Source organism: Hyperolius riggenbachi, chromosome 1 (genome assembly GCF_040937935.1).
Source record: "Hyperolius riggenbachi isolate aHypRig1 chromosome 1, aHypRig1.pri, whole genome shotgun sequence".
Lineage (NCBI taxonomy): Eukaryota > Metazoa > Chordata > Amphibia > Anura > Hyperoliidae > Hyperolius > Hyperolius riggenbachi.
This window is the reverse complement of record NC_090646.1, coordinates 330,250,766-330,277,932: the sequence shown is the minus strand read 5'-3', so window position 1 is coordinate 330,277,932 and position 27,167 is coordinate 330,250,766. Positions and strand designations below refer to the sequence as shown.

Below are 27,167 nucleotides of genomic sequence, written 5' to 3'. Positions count from 1 at the left end.
CGCCTGTTTAAAGAGACATACATCCCCAATGAATACAATGTAAAAAGCCTTTTGGATTCATAGGCTGGGTACCCGTACACCACAGGGTTTATACAAGAGATGGGACTTGAGCTTGGTTTACACATATTGAGCCCCTCTCTTTCCTCTCCTTAATTATACTTATTGTATTTAGATAATAATCTATGTGAATTGCTGTTGTCCTCTCCCCTCTCCTATCCATATACAACTTTATAGTTTGTCAGTGATAACACATTTTTACATCTTTTATATTTCATTTTCAATGTTATTATTGTATTTTTACATTGTATTCATTGGGGATGTATGTCTCTTTAAACAGGCGGTTTGTGTGTCCCCGGGGGTGGAGCTTTCTCTTCCCTGGCCTCACATAAATTCTCCTCATGTTCAGGTTCACTTTTAACTACGACTAAGGGCAGATGGTAGGCCCGATACGCGTTAGTTGATCCTGTGATTTTATTGCCTTGTCTGTGGATTTTTCTAATAAACATTTCAGCCCTTTTTTTTACCTCATCCTGCTCTGGCTTGCGGATCCTTTTTTGTACTTCACTCTTAAAGATTGGACTGCTGACATTCAAATCCCTGCACAATCTGGGCCCTGCATACATGAAGGACTTGCTGAAGCTGCACCACACCTCTCACAACCTCAGATCAGCAAGTTCTATAAACTTGGTCACTCCCAGAGTGCACCTCAAAAAATCTGGAGATAGAGCCTTCTGTCATGCTGCCCCTACTCTTTGGAACTCCCTGCCACACCCAGTAAAGACAGCACCATCCCTGGAGCTATTCAAATCCAGACTGAAAAGCCACCTGTTTAGCCTGGCATTTCCAGACTTATAAAATTCTTCCTCTGTACCACGATGGTGGAAGCCATGCTTATGCGCTTTGAGTCCCATGGGAGAAAAGCGCTTTACAAATGTTATTTGTTGTTGTTGTTGTAGTTCAATGTCTTTGGTCAAAATAGTCTGTTTTAGTCCACCAGAGGGGACTAAAGCCCCCCTGTATGTGTGCAGTGTGTGGTGCATGTGATGTAGAGTGAAGCATGCTTACACCTCCTCCGCCCTCTTATGCATGCACAGTAGTACCAAGCGTGGCATTCTCCAGCCCGACACTGCACACAATCCCTATACGGGATACTTCACCTCCTGACACCTCCCTTACATGCCCACCACCCCTCCACTCTACCAGTGGGGATTAGTCCCCAACATTTGCAAACATTTTTCTATATTTCCCCCACTCCCTACACTAATATGGCCGCTGCCACCTATCCGTCCATCTGCGCATGCGCGTAACACTATACGCAAGCGCAACTGCACACGTGCATAACCCCCTACGCAGCATGACCAACAGAGAATAGGCATAGCAATTCTCTGATTGGTTAACAAGCACCCAGACACATATTTAAAGTGCCAATCCGCCAGGTATCAGTACAGAGGCTATCAGTTTAGATTTGGATGGCTTAAAGAGGAACTCCAGCCTAAACAAACGTACTGTCATTAAGTTACATTAGTTATGTTAATTAAAATAGATAGGTAATATAATCTCTTGTTTTAAAAGAACAGGCAAATTGTAACCATCAGTGTCAGCACACAGAGATAATCTGAGTATCACCAAGAATACAGATATATACCTGATTATATATATATATATATATATATATATATATATATATATATATATATATATATGATTATTGATGATCTGCAGAATCACCAATAATCCAAGTATAACTAACCTCTGGACACCTATATAGTGTGAGTGTTTGGTGCAACAGTAATGACTTTGAGTGGGACCACCCGAGGAGCAGGTGGTCCTTTGCAGTATGGGAAATACCTCCCTCTGGGAAGTGCAAAAACCTTCCAGCAGCCTGAGGGATCCAAAGGGGTGGAGCCCCAGGCTGGATAGCAGGAAGGACCTGTGGCTGAGTGACACCTGGAAGGTGGGTGTCACAAGCAGGTCTAGAGACTAATCTCTCAATGGAGAGGGATAGCTCTCAAGGTCGAGCAAGCCAGGTCGGCAACACACGGACAGATAAGGTACAGAGACAGAAGGCTGATTCGGTAACCAAGGGCAGGCAGGGTTGACAACAGGTAATCAGATATGTGTAGGTACCGAATCAGAAAGCAGAGGGATAGTCAGGAATGCAATAGGTCATAACAGATATCAAACAATGCCTAGTCTTGGGTGTGAGGTCCGTGGTCTCAACACCCTGGAACTAGTCTGAAGTATAATATGATGGTACACAGTATCCCTAGTCTTGGGTGTGAGGTCCGTGGTCTCGACACCCTGGAACTAGTCTGAAGTATAACACAGTGATAACACAGAATCCCTAGTCTTGGGTGTGAGGTCCGTGGTCTCGACACCCTGGAACTAGTCTGAAGTATAACACAATAATAACACAGAATCCCCAGTCTTGGGTGTGAGGTCAGTGGTCTCGACACCTTGGAACTAGTCTGAAGTATAACACAATAACAACACAGAAGTAAACTGGCTCAGTGTGAATTCCCAGGTCCTCCTGGTTCTAACACACTGTGGGATCTGACTATGGTCTGAGTGCTTTCACGTAAGTGTTCGCAATGGCAGACAACTTGAGACTGACCAGCAGTAACTATATATAGAGCGGCGCTCCCCGGCGCCACCCATAACTGATCAACCAATAGTCACTTGCTCTGAGGTCAGCTGACCAACCTGGTCAGCTGATCCCTCCTCGTTTGTCATAAACGTTCTGCCTCTCAGTGCGCGCGCGCGTATTCCTCAACCTGTGTGAACTAACAGACCCAGCCACACCAGACGCACGCTGCTGCGTGCAAACCGCTGCGCTAGACACGGAATCAGTTGCCTTGCTGCCAGCACACGCGGCAGCTTTTCCGCGATCTATTACAGTACCCCCCCCCCCCCTGAGGAGTGGACTCCAGACACTTCCCACCAGGCTTTCCAGGATGCAAGTCATGGAATTCCTTCTTTAAATCCTCTGCGTGCATGCGACAATCTGGCACCCAAGTTCTCTCCTCTATGCCATAACCCTTCCAGTGAACCAGATACTGCACGGAGTTCTGCACAAGCCGGGAGTCTAAAATTTTTTCTATCTCATACTCAGGTTGGTCATCAATCAATGGAAAGGGACCTACGAATCTAGGGCCCAGTTTGGGTGACAGTTGCTTTAGAGCCAAATGTCGTGTGGACACCCAGACCAAATCGCCTGGAGAGAATTCCCATTCTATGGAACGTCTCTTGTCAGCCTGTTTCTTCTGGTTCTGAAAAGCCCTCCCCAAATTTCTTTTAACCATTCCCCAAATTTGCTTCAAGGACCTCTGCCAATCCTCCAGGGCTGGAAATGGAGTAGAAGCCACTGGCAATGGGGCAAACTCAGGTGACCTCCCCGAGACCACCTGAAATGGGGAAAATCCTGAAGAGGAACTTTTCAGATTGTTGTGTGCAAATTCTGCAAACGGCAAAAATTTTACCCAGTCGGTTTGTGCATCTGCAACATAACATCTCAGAAACTGTTCCAGGGACTGATTGACTCTTTCGGTCTGGCCATTAGTCTGTGGGTGGTAGCCTGATGGAAAGGAAAGATCCATGTCTAGCTGATGGCAGAATGCCCTCCAAAACTTAGATACGAATTGGACCCCCCCCCCGATCTGACACTACATTTTACGGAATACCATGCAGTCGGAAAATGTGCTGGATGAAGAGATAAGCCAACTCCTGGGCCGAGGGGAGTCCTTTCAGGGGGACAAAATGAGCCATCTTACTGGATCGGTCAACTACCACCCAAATGACCATCATGCCTTCAGACCTGGGGAGTTCGCCCACAACATCCATGGACAAATGGGTCCAAGGTTCACTCAGAACTGGCAATGGCTGCAATGTTCCAACAGGTGCCTGACGGGAGGGTTTACTCCTAGCACACACTGCACACTCTCTTACAAACTCCTTACAGTCTGTTGCCAATGACGGCCACCAAGCACATCTAGCAAGCAGATCTTGAGTTCTGGTGGCCCCAGGATGCCCAGCATTCTTGTGGGAATTAAACAGCTGCAAGAGTTGTAGGCGAAAAGGCAAAGGTATAAACAGGACCTCTGGGGACCAGTGGTGAGCATCTGCCCCTTTCTTGTTGAGACTGCTGAGAGGCGAGATCACCATAGAGTACCCCTTTATGAACCTCCTGTAGTAGTTGGCGAACCCCAGGAATCTCTGGAGTGCATTCAGTCCTACAGGCTGAGGCCACTCCAAGACAGCAGAAACCTTTGCAGGGTCCATAGAGGTGCCAGAGGTCGAGATTATGTACCCCAGAAAGGCGACAGAGGTCACTTCGAAAATGCATTTTTCCAATTTAGCATACAGCATATTCTGTCTCAACTTCCGTAACACAAACGCAACATGTTTCCTATGTTCTGAGAGGTTGGATGAAAAAATCAGTATATCGTCTAAATATACCAAGACGAATCTGCCCAACACCTCTCTGAACACCTCGTTAATCAGCTCTTGGAAGACAGCCGGGACGTTACACAACCCGAAGGGCATCACTAGGTACTCGTAATGCCCGTCGGGTGTGTTAAAGGCCGTCTTCCATTCATCACCGTCCCTGATACGCACAAGGTTGTATGCACCCCTCAAATCCAGCTTCGAGAAAATCTTAGCATTGGTGACCTGGGTAAACAAATCGTCAATTAAAGGCAAAGGATAACGATTTTTTACCGTAATCTTATTTAAGCCCCGATAATCAATGCAGGGACGGAGACCTCCATCCTTCTTTTTCACGAAAAAGAATCCTGCCCCTGCTGGTGACCGAGAGGGACGAATAAAACCTTTAACCAAATTTTCTCGGATGTATTCTTGCATAGCGAATTTCTCTGGCCCAGATAAATTATAGAGATGACCTCTAGGGGGCATACAACCAGACCTGAGATCGATGGGACAATCAAAGGGACGGTGGGGAGGAAGTTTATCCGCTGATTTGGGACTAAACACGTCAGCAAATTCTGAATACTGGCTTGGGAAACCTTCCACCTGAATCTTGGTGTTACCCAAGGCTACCTTCGCTAAACAATGATGATGGCAATGGGTAGACCAACTCGTTAGCTGACCTGAAGCCCAATTGATCTGAGGGGAGTGAAGTTGTAACCATGGCATGTCAAGAATGATCGTGGAAGTTGTCATCCGCAAAACCAGAAATTGTAGACTCTCTTTATGTAACACCCCCACCGTGACCCTTAACTCAGGGGTCTGAGACAGAGGGTATTTACTCTGCAGAGGAGAGTCGTCCACTGCAGTGACCAGAATCTGTTGATTCAAAGGGAACATAGGAATCCCCAATGTCTTCGCAAATTCGTAATCCATAAAGTTGCCTGCTGAGCCAGAGTCTAAGAAGGCCTCAGTGGCAACTATTTGATCCTCCCAAGATATAGAACAAGGGAGGAGCAAACGTTTATCGTCTAGAGGTAAAGACTGCGCGCCTAGGGTATTACCTCCGACTACACCTAGGCGGCAGCGTTTCCTGACTTCTTGGGACAATTCTGCACTCTGTGACCCTCCTCTGCACAGTATAGACAGGGCTGTTCCGTTTTTCTGCGATTCTGCTCCACCCGGGACAATTTTGACCGATCAATCTGCATTGGTTCCGGTGGAGGTGAAACGGGTGGAGGAGAGACGTAGGAAACATATCTCACATTGTTTCTACTCCGAGTCTGTCTCTGGTAGCGTAGACGATGATCAACCCTGACAGCTAATGAAATGGCCTCATCAATAGACTTCGGCTCAGGATGACCCAACATTAGATCAGAGACCGCGTCTGACAACCCTGACAAAAAAATAGTCCAGAAGTGAGAATGACCCCCATCTAGCTGAAACTGCCCATTTCCTGGACTCGGCTGCGTAAATTTCAACCGGATCCTTGCCTTGCCGCAAAGTCTTGAGCTTACGCTCAGCAGTAGAGGCAATGTCCGGATCATCATAAATTATAGCCATGGCTTTAAAAAATTCCTCAACTGAGGTTAGAGCCTTCTGCCCTGTCTGAAGACTATATGCCCAAGTCTGGGAATCCCCTGACAACAGGGTCTTAATAAACGTATTTCTCTGTGCCATGGTTCCTGATGAATTAGGCCTCAACTCAAAGTATGACAACACTCGATTTCTAAAATTCTGAAAGTCAGATCTGTGACCAGAAAACCTTTCGGGTACAGGCATACGTAAGTCTGTACTAAGAGGAGATCGCACTGTATTCACAGCCGTCTGAAAGACTTGTACAGACCCAGACAAAGCGTTGATCTGGGTCTGATGACTGTCCAGCACCCGGGTGTAATTCTCCACCGAGGTGGTGAATGCATCAAGACGGCTGTTAAGTGCGTCCATTTGGTTTTGGTCTGCCGTTCTGTAACGATCGGTGTCAGCACACAGAGAGAATCTGATTATTGGTGATCTGCAGTATCATCAAGAATACAGATATATACCTGATTATTGATGATCTGCAGAATCACCAATAATCCAAGTATAACTAACCTCTGGACACCTATATAGTGTGAGTGTTTGGTGCAACAGTAATGACTTTGAGTGGGACCACCCGAGGAGCAGGTGGTCCTTGGCAGTATGGGAAATACCTCCCTCTGGGAAGTGCAAAAACCTTCCAGCAGCCTGAGGGATCCAAAGGGGTGGAGCCCCAGGCTGGATAGCAGGAAGGACCTGTGGCTGAGTGACACCTGGAAGGTGGGTTTCACAAGCAGGTCTAGAGACTAATCTCTCAATGGAGAGGGATAGCTCTCAAGGTCGAGCAAGCCAGGTCGGCAACACACGGACAGATAAGGTACAGAGACAGAAGGCTGATTCGGTAACCAAGGGCAGGCAGGGTTGACAACAGGTAATCAGATATGCGTAGGTACCGAATCAGAAAGCAGAAGGATAGTCAGGAATGCAATAGGTCATAACAGATATCAAACAATGCCTAGTCTTGGGTGTGAGGTCCGTGGTCTCAACACCCTTGAACTTGTCTGAAGTATAATATGATGGTACACAGTATCCTTAGTCTTGGGTGTGAGGTCCATGGTCTCGACACCCTGGAACTAGTCTGAAGTATAACACAATAATAACACAGAATCCCCAGTCTTAGGTGTGAGGTCCATGGTCTTGACACCCTGGAACTAGTCTGAAGTATAACACAATAACAACACAGAAGTAATCTGGCTCAGTGTGAATTCCCAGGTCCTCCTGGTTCTAACACACTGTGGGATCTGACTATGGTCTGAGTGCTTTCACGTAAGTGTTCGAAACGGCAGACAACTTGAGACTGACCAGCAGTAACTATATATAGAGCGGCGCTCCCCGGCGCCACCCATAACCGATCAACCAATAGTCACTTGCTCTGAGGTCAGCTGACCAACCTGGTCAGCTGATCCCTCCTCGTTTGTCAGAAAGGTTCTGCCTCTCAGCGTGCGCGCGCGTATTCCTAAACCTGTGTGAACTAACAGACCCAGCCACACCAGACGCACGCTGCTGCGTGCAAACCGCCACGCTAGACGCGGAATCAGCCGCCTTGCTGCCAGCACACGCGGCGGCTTTTCTGCGATCTATTACACAAATGTTTGATTTCATGATGGCAGCCATCTTTTTGGTTGAAAGGAGGTGACAGGGAGCATGAGACACAGTTCCAACTGTCCTGTGTCCTAAGCACCTCTCCCAGTTGCTAGGCAACGTGAACAACAACATAGGAAATCCCATCATGCTCTGCACAGCATCAGGGAAAAAAAGCCCGGGCTTTTTTTCTTTGATGGGTGGAGCTTAGCTAAAAATGCAGCTAAAAATGATGCTTTGGTAAGAAAAACAAAATTTTGATGCTGTGAAACTGTTAAAGAAACACCAAGCCTTTTCAGTTCTGCTGAGTATATTTTTAGTCCGGAAGTTCACTTTAAGGTGAGTCTTATCACTGCTCATTTATACATGTATGTACTTTATAATAACACCTTGCTTATCCTTACTTCTAACCTGGTATACATTTTCCCAGTAACCCATACCCACCCAGACTTTCACACCTGCAGACACCCTTCTCCCCTTACCCCCCCCCCCCCCCCCTTTTTTTTTCCTGCATTATCCCAGCGTCCCATTAATCTTCATTCTCTTTGCACAAAAAAGGTTCTAGTGTTTTTTGCCTACTTGGCTGAAAATCCCACCAACTGAAACCCCGCTAACTTACTCCCCATGAAGCTTTGTACCCACATTAATACAGACTACTTCTGCTTCTGATTTTATGGCGTCCCCATTTTTATTCTGGATATTTATATTATATGAATTTATTTATTTTTATTTCTGATAAATTCTATCTCTGATAATACATTCATATTTGTAGTATGCACCTTGTCTAAAACTTGATTGTCTCTGACCCACAGCTTTATACACCTGTACCACTGCCTTATGACGCGGGGTGATGCCCGTGAAACGCGTTGCAATACTTGTGAAGTGTATAAATAAATTCTGTGTTATACCTTCGCACGTTCGTTTTGTCGTATCCTTTGGAGTGGGTAAGGGTCCACCCCCGCCACTTCCATGTTTTAAAAATGTTATATCATTTTATCCTTTTGGCACCTCTGTTTTCCTGTGTTACTGTACCAGTCCACCCTTGGTGGAAGAGCAGAAATTCTCATATTTTTTCCGACCTACAGAGAGCGACTTTTTAATCCTGAGTGGGGACAGGCTTGTTCTCCCCACCTGCCTATACAGTGGTTGCCTTAGGGGTAACCCTGGTTTGTGAGTATTACTCTACTTACTCTACAATTGTAACGATTGTGGAACTTTCTCCGTGATCAGCGCACAACGCTTGCGCTGACACGGTGGAGATCCTCCACAAGCATATATTTGCAGGCACCCAGCAAAAGGTGCTACGCACCTGTAGAGGGAAATTCCTGTCGGCAGATGGCGCTGGGGAGTGCAGAGGAACCAATCCTCTGTACCTCCACAAGTGCCAGACAGGAATTGTACGAAGCGCAGAACGCAATCGCAAGAGAGGCGATTGCGAATGAGATTGAGCAAAGGGACAGGTTGTATGTGTGTGCGCCAATCCAGTCGCCACCCCGCGACCGCGCACACACAACAGCAGATATGAAATAGGAACGCGATCGCGAGAGGTGCGATCGCCAGACGTGACACAAGGCAGATCAGAATAGAATACGAGGGTAGCAAAGGCACAGCAAATAATACAATAAGGAGATACGGAAAATAACAAACGCTAGCTAACCGCGAACACCGCACTCATTCGCAACAGTGCACGCGGTTATGCGCGGTCTCCACGTGATAAGCACAATAGAGACAAGCACGCCTAACTAACCATCGACAGACAAACATGAAACAGAGGACGCGAGCGCTTGCTTAACGGTTACCTCACCGAGCCTCCAGCAAGTGTAGCAGACAAGACAGACACACGAAAACAGGGACAAGCAAGAGATAGGATCCACAGCACTAGCGAAAAGTGGCTAGCGTGATCCAGGTACAGAGTAGCAGAACAGAAGGATCCCCAGCGCTAGCGAAAAGTAGCTAGCGCGATCCCAGAAGACAGAACAGAAGGATCCCCAGCGCTAGCGAAAAGTAGCTAGCGCAATACCAGGAGACAGAACAGAAGAGATAGCTGGTAGCAACCGCTGCACCAGCTATACTCCAAGAACAGAGATCAGAACCATTTCCTGTCGACCACCTTTGGGACAGGACAATGGCAACAGGCAAGACAAGACAGAACAGGCAATACAGATAAAACAACCTGACTGGGCTAGAAGGGGAGCCTAAAGCAACCCCCAGGAATTACCTATACTAGATAGCAATGGCTGACACTCCAGCAGTGTCCATCAGGAACCATGGAAAGGAAATGACCAGCAAAGCCTTCTGGGAAACATAAAGCTCTGATAGTGCCAGTCATCAAAGAAGGCAGGTAGGGGATTTGCATAACGAATGTATGCAAATTCCCCAGCAAGAGAACAGACCAGAAACTTGCAATGGAAAGACAGGTCTCTGTTCCAGAGACCTGCAGCCCACAGACTAGAGGAATGGACAAACAGCTGTCTGTCTGTGCAGCCAGCTGAGCGGATCATCACAGTACCCCCCCCCCCCCCTCTAGGGATGGATTCCAGACATCCCTCAAAACTGGTATCATCACAAAACTCTAACTGAAGACTCATGAAGGTCGGGACAGCCCGACAAGGCCCAATTCCAGAGTCAGTCCATCCGAAACCGACCTCATCGGAAGCAGAAGCCACCGAAACATGCCCATCAGCACTACAAGTCTCAGCGTAACACCCATCAGGACTGTGGAAACCAGAGAAGAAGCCATCGACACCCTCCAGACAATACCCACCACCTTCCAAGGAGCGTTCAAGAATACCAAACCTGCCGCAATACCTGTTCGAAGTGTCCCGTACAACACCAAAGCCATTGCTGATCGTATTCAGGGCACCAAGCAAAACCTTTCCCGGAATCTCCCAGAACGCCTTGAAGCTCCGCAGAGATCCCAAGAAGCCAGAACGCTCACCAGGCTCACATGGAGAACCACCAAGAACCCCTATGGAACCTATGATCATTCCAGACTCAAAATTAGCAGGACACCCATCAAGATCAGGACTTTCAGGGACCACTTCTGGGCATGCAAGCAGGCAGGCTATATCAGAACATGTCTCCACTGAGGAAGCATCTGAGTACGCTGGTAACCGAGGCACACTTGGGCTTTCTGGGTCACAGAGCACATCGGGGTACACTAGTACAGGAGAAACCTCAGGACATGTCGGGGAACTGCCAACCTCAGAGTCCGACACGACAAGACCAAAACCAGTACCGGGCAGAAAATCATCACGAGTAAAGGTCACAGGTACTGGTCTTTCAAAAGAAGACTCGGACTCAAATTCAGAATTTTCTGTAACTGTAATATCATCATTGACTACACATGAATGAAGCTCCACAAGAGCTGCCAAAGTAGTCAGCAAGGCAGCAATGCCTACTGAAGTGGGCAACACCTCAGAAGGACCTGGGGGGCAGGAGACATCTCCTACAAGTTCTGCACCCTTTGGGAGGAACTCGGAGACCTTCAGATCATCAAACAAGACCTCAGGAACATCATTTTTCAAGTTGTCTAAGAAGGATTCTGTACTATCCATGTTACAGGGCAAAACTGGAACTTTACTTTGAGAATAGGGCAGATGTCCCAGGGAAGGTTCCACCATAAACTGAGACTGAATTTCATCATCATGAGTGGAACGTACAGGAATATTCACTGGACCACACACTGACTCCCTAACTTTAATCTCGCTGCACCCAGAACTCTGTGTAGTAGTCAAACTAGCTTGCAACTCCAAAACTGCACAAAGACAGGTAAAAATAGCAGCAATACCTAGACGAGCCTCTAGGGGCAGGGCAGGAGATATTGTACAAGGCAATATTGACTCATCCAGAGTACTGGGTGGAGAGTCAATACTTTCTTCAGAATCAGACTCGCAAATGTCAATGCAAGTGGACATCATGCCTTCATTCATGGTACAGGGCAGGTTCAGAGAAAGCTTCTCTGGACAAGGCAAAGAAGCTTCAGCATCAGATTCGCAAAACCGAAGCGCTGTCTCACTCTTAGATTCGGCTAACAATGTCGAATCCGAGGAGTCAGAACGCAAAATTTGCGGATCCAAGATCGCTTTAGGTTGCGAAACTGACGCTTCCATATCGCAAACCTCCGCGATCTGCGGAGCAGACTGCAAGGCATCTAGAACAGAAACACTGGAGCAACTGTCATCAGGCAACAGGCCTGCACAGGTGCGAACAGAATAAGACATAGATTCATTTGCAAAAGAAGTGGCGACAACAACAGGAGAAACTTTATTAGACACATCAATAATTTTCTTAAAGTTGCATAACTTAGGAATTTTCCCCATGACAGGCTCACAAACGGACGATCTTAGAGAACCTGAGGGAAAAAATCTGTCTTCCTTAGACACAGGACCACACAGACCTTTTGCAGCCATACGTGCGGTGGCGACATCAGACCGCACTGGTTCAACTTCCACACAAGCAACTGCTCTGAACGACTTGCACTCAGACTTCAAACACTCAGTTGCTTTGGGAAAGGGAATGCATTCAAAACTCACTTTCTTCAAAATCTATCCCTCGGCCTCCCCACTCTGTTTTCGAGGTTGTACTGAAGAAGGAACCCTTCTACATATTTTTTGGGACTGTCCTACAGCCCAACGCTTCTGGACGTCATGGAAATCTATGGTTCAAGACGTCTTCGGCTTCCCGATCTCCCTGACTGCCCCCCAGGCTCTCTTGTACGTTCCCAACGATGACGTCCCTCGAACCTTTAGATCACTCTACAAATACATGCTGCTGGCCGCACAATGGTCGATAGCCTTCAAATGGAAATCCACTGACTTAGATCTTACTCTTGTTACCCATCGTCTAGACCTAATGATGCTGATGGACAAAGTATTTTACTATAGTATAGAGAATGTGACACGGTTTAATACCATCTGGGACCCTTGGAGAACGCATAGACATCTATAGCTCTCCCTGGACGTTGACTTGTGTGTATATTACTCGATCCCTTTTTTTTTTTTTTTTTTCTCTTTCTATTTTTGAGTATAATGGGCTCTCGCTGTCTGATAATGGACATATCCATTGTTTTTTCTTTTTGTTTCTGTTCTTTATGGTTTTTATATGTTTTGTTTTTATAGTATAGGTTGACGGGAGCCACATGGTGTATTACTAAATACGGACAATGACTGATCCCTAGGATCTCAGTAGGATGTACTGGATACCCCATTTCCTAGGTTGAGCGGTCCAGCTAACTGCTCTATGCTCCCTTATACAGACTTGTTTGATGTATAGTTGATGATTCTGAACTAGTTTGCTGTACTTCACTGCACTGTTGATTTATTGATATGCTTAATAAAGCTTTTAATAATAAAAAAAAAAAACTCACTTTCTTTAAATCCAGAGGATTGGAACAATCGTCCGCTGACAATGTGTTTTTAGCAGATTGAAGCGCATGTAGTTCATCCAAAATCATTCTCCACACGTCAAACAGCGGAGTCACAAAGTCAGAGATACATTCACCAGTCTTGATTAAAGTGCACGCAGACTCAATGCACGCATACAAAACTGCTTCGTTTTTAGAACGGTAATGATTGCAAAACGATCTCCAATCACATTCCAATTCATAGACCAGGAGCTCGATCTCCCATTTCTCAAATGGGGGCTCCCATGCACACTTAACAAAGGATGAACAATCATAGTGCGCACAGTCTACAGATGGAACTGGAGCAGGAACAGAACGGGAATCTTTTACCTCTTTATTGGGATCAATTAATTGGTGTGTGTGTAATTCATCCAAAATGATCTGCCACACATACATCACCAGATCCACAACACACTCGTCACATTCATCAGAATCAATCAAAAAGCACACAGAGTCAAGACAATCGTTCAGGACATCCGCACTTTTTGCGATGTAAAAATCGCAAAAGGCTTTCCAATCCAAATCAAATTCCTCCACCAAGGCCCCGATTTCCCATGAGGCAAATGGCGGTTCGAACAACCCAGTATCTAAATAATCTCCATATGGGTGGGGATCAGGAACGAGTACAGATTTTTTAACTGCTTTAATATAGTGTGCGATCCTACCTATAGCAGGATCCACATAAGCTTTGGATTGGGGCAAAAAACCTGGAAACTGATCAGCAGATGCATTATAAACATCATTATCATACTGCATGGTTTTGCCCATTTCAGACTTGACAGAAATAACCTCTCTATCTGTGGTTGCCATGGGCAACGGATCTTTCCGCTGGGAAGCCTTCCTAGATCTTTTACGCTTAGACTTAGAGGCTTTGGATGGCTGCTTTATGGATGAAAGAGTAGATGGAACAGCTGATTGAGCTGCTGACAACAACTCATTAAGGGGGTATGGTAATTGAGGTAATCTCAGCCAATTGTGAATTAAAAAGGCCAAGAATTCCAGGGGTCTTTGACTCAGGGTGGTATGATCTAACACATCATAACCCCACATTGACATTTCGCCCCCCAACAGAATGTAGACCATTTAGGGGGCCCAGGTAGACACTGGGGTGCATTGGAATTCAGGGTTCGCTAACAGTTTCGTACAATCAGACAAAAATTCGTCTGCTGATTCAGGTTCAAGTTTTTTAAATCTCTTAAAGGTACAAGAGCCATATTCGACAAAATCGTACAAATCGGAAATTCCGTCTACACTGGGGTTTTGGGTTTGGCTGGTCATTCTGTACTGATTGTGGAACTTTCTCCGTGATCAACGCACAACTCGTGCGCTGACACAGCGGAAATCCTCCACAAGCGTATATTTGCAGGCACCCAGCAAAAGGTGCTACGCACCTGTAGAGGGAAATTCCTGTCGGCAGATGGCGCTGGGGAGTGCAGAGGAACCAATCCTCTGTACCTCCACAAGTGCCAGACAGAAATTGTACAAAGCGCAGAACGCAATCGCAAGAGAGGCGATTGCGAATGAGATTGAGCAAAGGGACAGGTTGTATGTGTGTGCGCCAATCCAGTCGCCACCCCGCGACCGCGCACACACAACAGAAGATATGAAATAGGAACGCGATCGCGAGAGGTGCGATCGCCAGACGTGACACAAGGCAGATCAGAATAGAATACGAGGGTAGCAAAGGCACAGCAAATAATACAATAAGGAGATACGGAAAATAACAAACGCAAGCTAACCGCGAACACCGCACTCATTCGCAACAGTGCACACAGTTATGCGCGGTCTCCACGTGATAAGCACAATAGAGACAAGCACGCCTAACTAACCATCGACAGACAAACATGAAACAGAGGACGCGAGCGCTTGCTTAACGGTTACCTCACCGAGCCTCCAGCAAGCGTAGCAGACAAGACAGACACACGAAAACAGGGACAAGCGAGAGATAGGATCCACAGCACTAGCGAAAAGTGGCTAGCGCGATCCAGGTACAGAGTAGCAGAACAGAAGGATCCCCAGCGCTAGCGAAAAGTAGCTAGCGCGATCCCAGAAGACAGAACAGAAGGATCCCCAGCGCTAGCAAAAAGTAGCTAGCGCGATCCCAGGAGACAGAACAGAAGAGATAGCTGGTAGCAACCGCTGCACCAGCTATACTCCAAGAACAGAGATCAGAACCATTTCCTATCGACCACCATTGGGACAGGACAATGGCAACAGGCAAGACAAGACAGAACAGGCAATACAGATAATACAACCTGACTGGGCTAGAAGGGGAGCCTAAAGCAACCCCCAGGAATTAACTATACAAGATAGCAATGGCTGACACTCCAGCAGTGTCCATCAGGAACAGACCATGGAAAGGAAATGACCAGCAAAGCCTTCTGGGAAACATAAAGCTCTTATAGTGCCAGTCATCAAAGAAGGCAGGTAGGGGATTTGCATAACGAATGTATGCAAATTCCCCAGCAAGAGAACAGACCAAAAACTTGCAATGGAAAGACAGGTCTCTGTTCCAGAGACCTGCAGCCCACAGACTAGAGGAATGGACAAACAGCTGTCTGCCTGTGCAGCCAGCTGAGCGGATCATCACAACAATTTACCTCATCATCAGTACTTACTACACTATATTGGGCTCTCGGGTGTCCATACTTTTGTTTTACATGCTTGCAAAGGGTTCTTTTGTTATCTCCAAATCAGGCATTATGCACCCACTATCACTGCACCCTCAGTTAAATAGAAAAACTCCCCTTTAGAACTCAAATTCAAACTGGGTTTTGAATAGACAAAGTCTAACCACTTGCCTATACACCATATGGCAGCCTTTCTCAACCATTCTACCCTGGAGGAACCCTGCAAATAACGCTGGGATCTCAAGGAACCCCTGCAAACAATTACTTGATCTTGAGGAACCCCTGCATTTATTTTGCATGAGGCATGGTCTTTAAACGTAGGTGTGGCTGTTTATTTCACTACCCCCTATTACAGTGCCACTCATTATACTGCCTCCTTATCCCCCAATTTAGTTATTCTTGTTAAAGTACCCCCTATTATAATGTGCTCCATTATACTTCCCCCGCGGTGGGGGGAAATGCCAAGGAACCCCTGCAGAGTACTCAAGGAACCCTGGGGTTCCAGGGAACCCTGGTTGAGAAAGCCTGCCATATGGTATATACAGTATATGGTATGCAGAGGATTGAATGGAGATTTTCTCAGACATGGCCAGAGTCTCCATCAATATAATTATTAAAGAAAAGGCCTTCTAAATCTTTTATGAGTGGTGCCTGACCCGTAAAAATATCTCCAAAATGTTTCCTTCCTTTCCCAACATATGCTATCATTGTGCCTCCCTGGATGCACACACTGAGCAATGCTGGTAGTTTTGTCCGACCATTCAAAATTTCTGCGACGTCCGTTTTGATGAGATCGCGATCACCTTAGACACCTAGGTCCAGAAAGATATGGGGGTAGCGCTCTTTTAAAAAAAATGCACTGATCTCAACAAATATAAAATTGTTGCATTATTCTGTGCGGCTAATCAATGCCTTATAGCAAAAATTCTGGAAGGGCCCCTTATCCCCTTCCTTGGCCCTTTTAGATAAAATTTGGTGGCTTTACCGTATGTAGATTATCTCCTACTCACTGCAATCTAGACCTCATGAATTTAATCAGATTTGGGCCCCTTGGATTATGAGATATCCCTTGGGCCAGCCTGTTCACTCATGATCTATTGCATCCTGATGACTGCCCTGATTTATCATACATACCTGCCTGTTGCTCTTTGGTTACAACATTACCATTATTGGCTGTATTGTCCTACCTGTTTATATAATTATGCCCTGGTCTACACTTGTCGAATCTTACCAAATTATAACACTTTATTCGGTCTGTTGTAAAACGTATTCTCCTGTTCTGCAGGACTACAATAGAAATGTAACCACTTAAGGACAGCGGTGTTAACCCCCCCCCCCCCCCCCCCCCCTAGTGACCAGGCCTTTTTTCACTAAATAGGCCACTGCAGCTTTAAGGCCTTGCTGCAGGGCCGCACAACTCAGCACATACGTGATCCCCCTCCCTTTTCTCTCCACCAACCAACAGTTGGTTGGTGGGGTCAGATTGCCCCCAGGTGTGTTTATTTATTTTTTGTAAATATTTTTTTTTTTATTACATTTTGCTATTCTTTAAATTATTTGAATTCCCCTCCCTCTCTCCCCCCATCTGCCTATCACAACGATCGGCTGTGATAGGCTTCAGCCTATCACAGCGGATCACTCCTGTGTCCCCCAGGGGGACAGCCGTGCCTTAGATCGCAGCGCTGTACATAGGTATTAGACGGCAGCTTCGCCGTCTTTTAACAGTCTCCGAGTGGCGATCGCCGCTGGGATACTGGAGGCAGAGCGGAGATGCGCACACATTAGCGTGCGTGCGCTCTCCTGAAAAGCCCATTCTCAGCCGTTCACGCGAATCGGCGTGGAGCGGTCCTGGGGCTACCACAATGCTCACGCCAATTGGCATGGAGCAGTCGGCAAGAGGTTAAAGTAAAAAAATAAATAAATATTATTAAAAAGTGGTGATCATATATTTAGAAATGTAGAATGAAAAAGTGATGATTCATTCTTTATAAATACGCCTCTTAGGAGATTTGTAGTCCTATAGGTAGGTAGGTACATGTGCTCCTCACCACAGGATGAAATAAAACATCATCCTGGTAAACTTTACATGTGCAGATAGTGCATATAAAGTTTACTGGATTTTATGCAAATTAAGTAGAATGCCTACATTTATACACTTGGTAAGAGTTAAAGTAAAAGGTAAAGTGTGATTTGCCTTCTTAAAACAGGAGGTGCAGTACTTGCTATATTGTAGGTTTAAGTGTGTAACTGTGGTTACCCAACAATGCACACTGCTGAATATGCAAATTATCTCTTTATGCCCCTGAAGCCAGGCTTACATCCAGAACCGCTGGTTTATAACAAGCGCTTTACATTTTACAGAGCCACATCAACCCAACATGCAGACAAGCCTGTTTTTTTTTTTTTTTTACAAGACTGTTGGTCCTCCTCAGTGCATGGCACGGATTGATATGGCTATGTCTGTTGTGATCAGTGGCGTCAAGTAATTGGGTCCATGCTTATTGTGTTAAGGGCAGTTGAGGAGCTTGATAAATTTCTTAGTTCTACATACAGTGCAGCAGAATGAGGGTTCTTTGGGAAAGTGATTGCATCCCTGAAGTCATAGATAACAGTTTTTGGCTGTACTGCTTTTTATAATGCATGCAATATAGTTTCCTTGCTGTGTAATGTTTGGCATTTTCTTGTAACATATTAGTTGTAGTAAATACAGTGGGATGCGAAAGTTTGGGCAACGTTGTTAATCGTCGTATTTTACTGTATAAATCATTGGTTGTTACGATACAAAATGTTAGTTAAATATATCATATAGGGACGCATGCACGGAGTCGGCATGAGCAGACGCTAGTTGGCTGAGCTCCGTCTCCAGGACCTTGTCTCTCTTAGAACGCGGCCTCCTTCTTTCCATACCTGGGTCCTACTATCCCGGATTTGACTCACGCTATGTCCAGGAGAGAAAAGGAGGACAATCCATCCCTCTCCGAGACCGCCCAGAAGCAAAACAAACAGCACAAATTCACTGACCACTTCGGGCCTGCTGCCACGAGGTCCAAGATGGCCGCCACTGCACAGCCCGAGGCCTCCCTTCCAGCTACTCCTGCAGCCTCACCTCAGCCTGGCTCGCCTGCCTCCCACTCTGACTCCCCGCAATCCTTAGCTGAAGTCCCACTCACCGCTCATCAATCTCAGCAGCTCTACAAGGACATTGCGCAATTTTCAATTTTACTTGGTGGCGCACCCAGGCTATGCGTTAGGATAGGTTAGGTTAGGATAGGTTAGGATTTAGTTAGTGTTAGGTCCCCTCCCATCGAGGATGACTTCTTCGCAGTGGGAGGGACGAGTACTTAACAAGTTGCATGCAAGCTGTTACAGGAAACCAACATCCTCCAGTGGTAGACAGGTCATGTGTATGCTAGGTGTGTATTTTACTTCACAAGTGGGGCTTGCACTTATCTGTTTTTAAGTAGCGCTGCTCATTTCCTTGCCATCTACAAGGACATCAGCCGGCTCTTCAAACGTGAGCTTGCCGCTTCGGTGACGGATCTCTCTAATCAAATCGAGGAGGTGGGTGAACGTGTCTTTGTATTGGAAAAGCAATCTGGCTCCCTGGTCAATGCTGTTGCAGCTGATAAGCTACAAATTGATGATCAGGGCGAGAAAATCAGGACATTAGAGCTTAAACTTGAGGATCTTGAGAACAGATCCAGAAGGGCTAATCTGCGCATTCGTGGGGTTCCTGAATCGTGAATCATTCTGAGAGGAGATTTTTCTTCTTCCGTTTTATTTACTTTACTTTTGTTACTTGTTTCTATTTGAGTTTGCTAATCTTAGCTGGTACCACTTCCTTGTTAATGCAGATATTCGTTTTAGCATTGTTCCACCATCATGTGACATGGATTTCCGCTACCAAATTCTGACCCACTAATTCTCCACTTATAAGCCTTTCTATATACCTCTTTTCCCATGTGTAGAATTATATCCCATAATGCTAGGGGCCTAAACTCCCCTCCTAAAAGTCGAAAGGCTATCCAAGATTATTTAGCCCACAAACCAGATGTAATTGCTATTCAGCAAACGCATTTTATGCAGTCCTCATATCCAAAATTCTTTCACACCCAATATAGACGCTTTTACCTTTCCTCTTCTCCCTCTGGGAAAACTATGGGTGTTGCAACACTTCTTCATAATTCATTTCCCATTGAGGTGAACAGGTTATATCCGACCCTTTAGGTCGTATTATTATAATTCAGGGACTATTACATGCCAAACGAATTTGTATTGTCTCCTCATACTCGCACCCAACTGACCTTCTAACTACCTTCTCTGCTTGTATTAACCGACTCCTTAAACTTACATATGATCTAATATACTGGTGTGGTGATTTCAATGCAGTTCTTACTATCACAGGGCCCCTAGTGGCCGGACCGCACAATGCCTTCTAATCGGTTTCAGCACACAGACCATGCAATCTGTGGTCGCAATTGGTGCGCAGAAACCGCTGGGATTGGCAGCAGACCGACTAGAAGGGAGCCTGTGAATTACGGTAATACAAATTACACACTATTTCAGGGTATAACTGCCACCACCTCTGTTACCATGGGACAGAGGAACCCACTGACTGACTGACTCTAGACCTGCAAATAGAAAACGGTTAAACACACTCTATTTTGTCTAGCTATCCACAATAGTAGTGACTCTTCAGAAACCAGGGTTCAGTTCGTGTGGCTGAATAATAGGGTAGCTGAACAAATAAATGACGTTAGCATCGTTTACTAATATGCAATATAAATAATTAATATATACAGAAAATCGTTAAAATCAACAATTATAGAGACAAATAATAGCACAGTATAAAAAATAAAAGGGAAGAAAATACGGATACTTAAAGTTCGTGGAAATATGTCCTTTCTGGGAAAACTCGTAAAGTTCCTTTGTTTCAGTTCAGTAGCAAAGTTCAGACAAGATGGCCGCCACTGTTCTTCAAAGCGGCAGCATGCTCCCAAGAAGATGGAATTTGGAGGAATGAGGGAGGAGTCCCTGGCAAACACTTTTGACTGATCCCCATCTTTGGGTGGAGTCTCAGGTCCAGTCCAGGGGCTGGACAGGGTGCGGTTAATCCCCTGGGTGGGTTCCTGGTGCCCACCAAATATCACATTTTCCATATCCCGGCTTACGCTTCCCGCACACACTTAACGGCCACAAATTCATGTTCCTCAGAATATGACAGTTCATATGACATCAAACTTGGGTGCTTTCGCACGCCCGGTTACGAAATAGCGGAATACCTCGGGTTCTGGCCTGGGTATGTCAGTGGCCTCAATTTAATATTAAAATATTCACCAGACCCGGACCAGCAGAATGAGATAACTTTCATACCTCTCATATGAACGGTGTTCCTTAAACATGCTAAAAATCATATACAGCATTAATTTCCCCTCTGCTTCTGACGGAGTCAGGCAGTCTGGTCTCTTCAAAAGGCAATAACACTTGCCATTTGCTTGCTGCTGGGGCTTTCACACCTGGTGTCACTGGCCAGGAAAGGGACTCTTTGTGTTCAATTAGCATCTGAGTGAGATCAGCTAGGACAACCTTTGACACCTCTGCTAAGGCCCAGATTCCAGTCACATGCTAATTAACAAGTCACAGGCACAAGGCTTCATGAAAAGACTTTCCTAGCAGCTAGAAAAGTTAGATTTTCCAAAAGAAGACCCCAGGCTGACAGACAGCTATCCCCCCTAGACATACAATCTAGATCTGCCAACGCAACTACAATCCATGCAGCAATCCGATTGCGATTGCGTTCTCTTTTCTCACGGCTCTTCCGTGACACTTACCCCCGCACTTGACTCCTCCTCCTGCAGGATTTCAGACTATCTCAAAGCAAACTGAAAGCTCTCCACAGAATGATCGATTCCCTATCTTTAGTAGACGTGCGGAGGGAAAACCATGGGCTTATTAGAGGCTACACTTATTACTCACCTAGTCATAGATCCCACTCCCGTATCTATCTCATATTCTCTAATACCACTAATATTCTTAATTTACTCTATGCTCATCACATACCTTCCGCATGGTCTAATCACAACATAGTTATGGCAACATTTGAATCTCATTTCCCTAAATTTGCTAAGAGAACCTGGTGCTTAAATGAATCTATTCTATCTAATCCCTCCACTACAGCAGATCTAGCCCAACAGCTCACTGAGTTTTTTGATATTAACAATACCCCAGGTATGGGAAAATCATCCCTATGGCTCTCCCATAAGTCTTATATCCGTGGTCAACTTATACGGATAGCTTCATGTGCCAAGAAGGAGCACTCTGAATCACTACGTAACCTTTAATACAAGTTTTCTAAGATCACCCTTGAACATCAGTCTAATCCAGTGATGGCTAACCTTGGCACTCCAGCTGTGCTGGAACTACAAGTCCCATGAGGCATTGCAATACTCTGACAACTCCAAGCATAACTTGGGGAGGCAGCGGCATGATGGGATTTGTAGTTTTGTCACAGCTGGAGTGCCAAGGTTAGCCATCACTGGTCTAATCCATCCTTTTTCTTATATAAAATCATTAGGGATACCAAATCTCAAATTGATCTGCTCCTCTCATGCTCTGCAGAGAAAGCATATCACTGGACACAATCTAGATGTCATAAACTTTTAAATAATCCAGATCGTTGGCTCACAGCTAAATTTAGGGAGAAGCAGCAGATCATTTGTGTCAAAAAAGTTAAACTGTCTTGTGGTAGAGCAATGTTGATGAAATACATGATAGATTTCTTCAATACTTAAAAACAATGGTGCATTAGCCAGCCTGGGGCCCCGGGAACTCTCACTGCCCGGGGCCCCAGAACCAGCATCCAACACCATATGTGAGCGCAGCCAAGACCTTGGAGCTGCCACCTCCAAGGCCTGTCTCCTACTGCTCTAAAACTTACCAAACACACAATTGGAGAACCTCACTCCCAAACAGTTCTCTGCTGCTTTATAAAGCCTGCAGGCTGCTTATAAGCCAATGAGAAATGCACACATAATACACCTAGCCTGCAGTGATAATCAAGCAAAAGCTGAGCAAGTCAGCCAATTAGTAGGAGAGGGCTTCAGTTGCATATAGACAATGGCTATATGACCAGCAGGGGGCACCAGCATGCAGGATATTCCCTCTCATCTGCCCCCCTCCTAACTAAACTGCATGGGATACTACAATAATTAAAAACAATGGTGCATGAGCCAGCCTGGGGCCCCGGGAACACTCATTGCCCGGGGCCCCAGAACCAGCATCCAACACCATATGTGAGCGCAGCTAAGACCTTGGAGCTGCCACCTCCAAGGCCTGTCTCCTACTGCTCTAAAACTTACCAAACACACAATTGGAGAACCTCACTCCCAAACAGTTCTCTGCTGCTTTATAAAGCCTGCAGGCTGCTTATAAGCCAATAAGAAATGCACACATAATACACCTAGCCTGCAGTGATAATCAAGCAAAAGCTGAGCAAGTCAGCCAATTAGTAGGAGAGGGCTTCAGTTGCATATAGACAATGGCTATATAACCAGCAGGGGGCACCAGCGTGCAGGATATTCCCTCTCATCTGCCCCCCTCCTAACTAAACTGCATGGGATACTACAATAATTAAAAACAATGGTGCATGAGCCAGCCTGGGGCCCCGGGAACTAATTACTACTAATTGGCTGACTTGCTCAGCTTTTGCTTGATTATCACTGCAGGCTAGGTGTATTATGTGTGCATTTCTCATTGGCTTATAAGCAGCCTGCAGGCTTTATAAAGCAGCAGAGAACTGTTTGGGAGTGAGGTTCTCCAATTGTGTGTTTGGTAGATTTCTTCAATACTACTCAACATTATATTCTCAACCTCCGTCCCCTTCCCCACAAGATTTGGCATCCTTTTTTGAGGGGCTATCGCTTCCATTTTTATCCCCCCCCCCCCCCCCCATCGATTAGCTCTCTCAATTCCCCTATTTCTTATGAGGAAGCTGAAGAAGTAATCAAACACCTTAAAAACCTGAATTTCTAGCCTCCCCCATAACTGTCATACCAAAATCTGGCCGAGACCCCTTAATCCCCCCCAAATTATAGGCCAATATCCCTTTTAAATTCTGACTATAAAATCTTTACCTCAATTTTAGTATCCCGTCTAAATAAATTCCTTCCTTCCCTTATTCATAAAGACCAGGTAGGTTTCATACCTCAACGCCAGGCCACTGATAATATCAGAAACATTTGCAGTATTTTACATCATGCCCATCGCACTAGTCATCCCCTAGCCTTGCTCCTTCTAGATATTGAGAAGGCTTTTGATATTCTTTCCTGGTCCTTTATGTTATGCACATTACAAAGATTCGGTATATTTGGTCCCTTCCTACAAGCAATTAAATCATTATATTCCCATTCATCTGCTTCGCTCAAGCTTCCCTCCACACGTCATGCCTCAATTAAAATCGGGCACTAGGCAGGGCTGCCTGTTGTCCGTTGCCCTTTTTGCGCTATGTGTTGAGCCTCTCGCTTATAAAATTAGGCAGGACTTAGGATACCAAACAGGTAGGAGAACCTACAAAGTCTAGCTCTTTGCAGATGACCTGGCCCTTACATTAACTAGCATTACTACTTCTAGCCCTATTTCTAAATTCAAAAATATTTCAGGCCTATCCCTTAACATTACAAAATCAGAATTACTGTCCTGCAATATTCCTAAACTCACTATATCGGCACTAGCCTCTAACTTTGGTTTTTGTATCCAAACCAAATACCTCAAATATCTAGGGGTAAAAATTACTAAAAATCCTGCTGATATGTATAGATCAAATTACACACTTCTTCTCTTTCCTCTCTTCTAACACTACTAACTAATTGGACCAAGCTTCCGATCTCCTTGAGTGGTAGAATACACGCGGTTCGCATGACTCTCCTCCCAAAACTCCTTTATTATTTTAGAGTGCTTCCTATACATGTAACAAAACAATCACTTGCTTTACTGCAGAGTGAAGTTGCTAAATTTATTTGGTCAAACAAGCCCCCTCGCCTATCATCTAAAAGGATGTTTCTCCCTAAATACACTGGTGGTCCAGCAGTTCCCAATTTATATAATTATTACATTGCCGCCCAACTGGCTCATATACCACCTTCACAAGCTGGCAACGGCTCTCCACTTTGGGTATCCATAGAATCTTCCTTACTTTCTCCACACAAGGTTGAATCCTTAGTATGGTCCTCATTACCTTATCCCTCCCGATAGAGGGTGTGGCGCAAGAGGTTCTCTAATTCATATGTGGTGGACCTGCCCTCTTGTTGTTAAATTCTGGTCGCAGGTCTCAGCTCTAATCGCAACAGTATTCCAAATATCATTTTCACCTTATCCTTCAGTTTTACTATTAGGTAACAAGCTGTCCCACATCAAACATCCAGCTCATAGATTGCTTCAACATATTGCTAACTCTGCCAAGACATACCTTGCAACCCGTTGGAAAGATTCATATCTCTCATTAGAGCATGTTATAGACAAAATACACCGGGTTATAATAATGGAAAGAATGATTGCAATAACTGAAGACAAATTGCTACAATTTAGCAACACCTGGTCATCATGGCTAGACTACGCTGACAATAAAGGTTTGAGATATCTGATATACTTTACCTAATACGTATATATATATATATATCTTTCCCCTCTGGATAGACTTTCTGTCGTGTCTCTCATGATGGTAAACTATGTTCTTATGGATATGTATGCTAATTACCACCACAACTCAATGACTCAGTACCTAGTTTTACCTATTATATGTAATAAGCTCTTTTTTTTTTTTTTTTGCTCTGTTTTCTTGGTTATTAATGTTTTCTATATTCCCCCTGCGTGGGGCAAATTTGCCTCATACTCCATTTTCATATCTGTTTTATTCAATAAAAACTTTTGATACTAAATATATCATATAGGAGACACAGACAGTGATATTTGAGAAGTGAAATTAAGTTTATTGCATTTACAGAAAGTGCGCAATAATTGTTTAAATAAAATAAGGCAGGTGCATAAATTTGGGCACTGTTGTCATTTTATTTATTCCAAAACCTTTAGAACTAATTATTGGAACTCAAATTGGTTTGGTAAGCTCAGTGACCCCTGACCTACATACACATCTGCTAAGGCCCAGATTCCAGTCACATGCTAATTAACAAGTCACAGGCACAAGGCTTCATGAAAAGACTTTCCTAGCAGCTAGAAAAGTTAGATTTTCCAAAAGAAGACCCCAGGCTGACAGACAGCTATCCCCCCTAGACATACAATCTAGATCTGCCAACGCAACTACAATCCATGCAGCAATCCGATTGCGATTGCGTTCTCTTTTCTCACGGCTCTTCCGTGACACTTACCCCCGCACTTGACTCCTCCTCCTGCAGGATTTCAGACTATCTCAAAGCAAACTGAAAGCTCTCCACAGAATGATCGATTCCCGATCTTTAGTAGACGTGCGGAGGGAAAACCATGGGCTTATTAGAGGCTACACTTATTACTCACCTAGTCATAGATCCCACTCCCGTATCTATCTCATATTCTCTAATACCACTAATATTCTTAATTTACTCTATGCTCATCACATACCTTCCGCATGGTCTAATCACAACATAGTTATGGCAACATTTGAATCTCATTTCCCTAAATTTGCTAAGAGAACCTGGTGCTTAAATGAATCTATTCTATCTAATCCCTCCACTACAGCAGATCTAGCCCAACAGCTCACTGAGTTTTTTGATATTAACAATACCCCAGGTATGGGAAAATCATCCCTATGGCTCTCCCATAAGTCTTATATCCGTGGTCAACTTATACGGATAGCTTCATGTGCCAAGAAGGAGCACTCTGAATCACTACGTAACCTTTAATACAAGTTTTCTAAGATCACCCTTGAACATCAGTCTAATCCAGTGATGGCTAACCTTGGCACTCCAGCTGTGCTGGAACTACAAGTCCCATGAGGCATTGCAATACTCTGACAACTCCAAGCATAACTTGGGGAGGCAGCGGCATGATGGGATTTGTAGTTTTGTCACAGCTGGAGTGCCAAGGTTAGCCATCACTGGTCTAATCCATCCTTTTTGTTATATAAAATCATTAGGGATACCAAATCTCAAATTGATCTGCTCCTCTCATGCTCTGCAGAGAAAGCATATCACTGGACACAATCTAGATGTCATAAACTTTTAAATAATCCAGATCGTTGGCTCACAGCTAAATTTAGGGAGAAGCAGCAGATCATTTGTGTCAAAAAAGTTAAACTGTCTTGTGGTAGAGCAATGTTGATGAAATACATGATAGATTTCTTCAATACTTAAAAACAATGGTGCATTAGCCAGCCTGGGGCCCCGGGAACTCTCACTGCCCGGGGCCCCAGAACCAGCATCCAACACCATATGTGAGCGCAGCCAAGACCTTGGAGCTGCCACCTCCAAGGCCTGTCTCCTACTGCTCTAAAACTTACCAAACACACAATTGGAGAACCTCACTCCCAAACAGTTCTCTGCTGCTTTATAAAGCCTGCAGGCTGC

At 45.1% G+C, this 27,167-nt stretch overlaps 1 long non-coding RNA gene across 1 annotated transcript in view; it reads right to left on the bottom strand.

Annotated features, from left to right (window-relative positions):
* LOC137549333 (uncharacterized) overlaps window positions 1-19,886 on the bottom strand; it is a 42,087-nt gene extending 22,201 nt beyond the window's left edge. The window contains exon 1 of the long non-coding RNA XR_011026806.1: window positions 19,747-19,886. This is a non-coding gene — a long non-coding RNA (uncharacterized lncRNA). The remainder of the gene's footprint in view (window positions 1-19,746) is intronic.
* Between the last annotated feature and the right edge of the window lie 7,281 nt (window positions 19,887-27,167).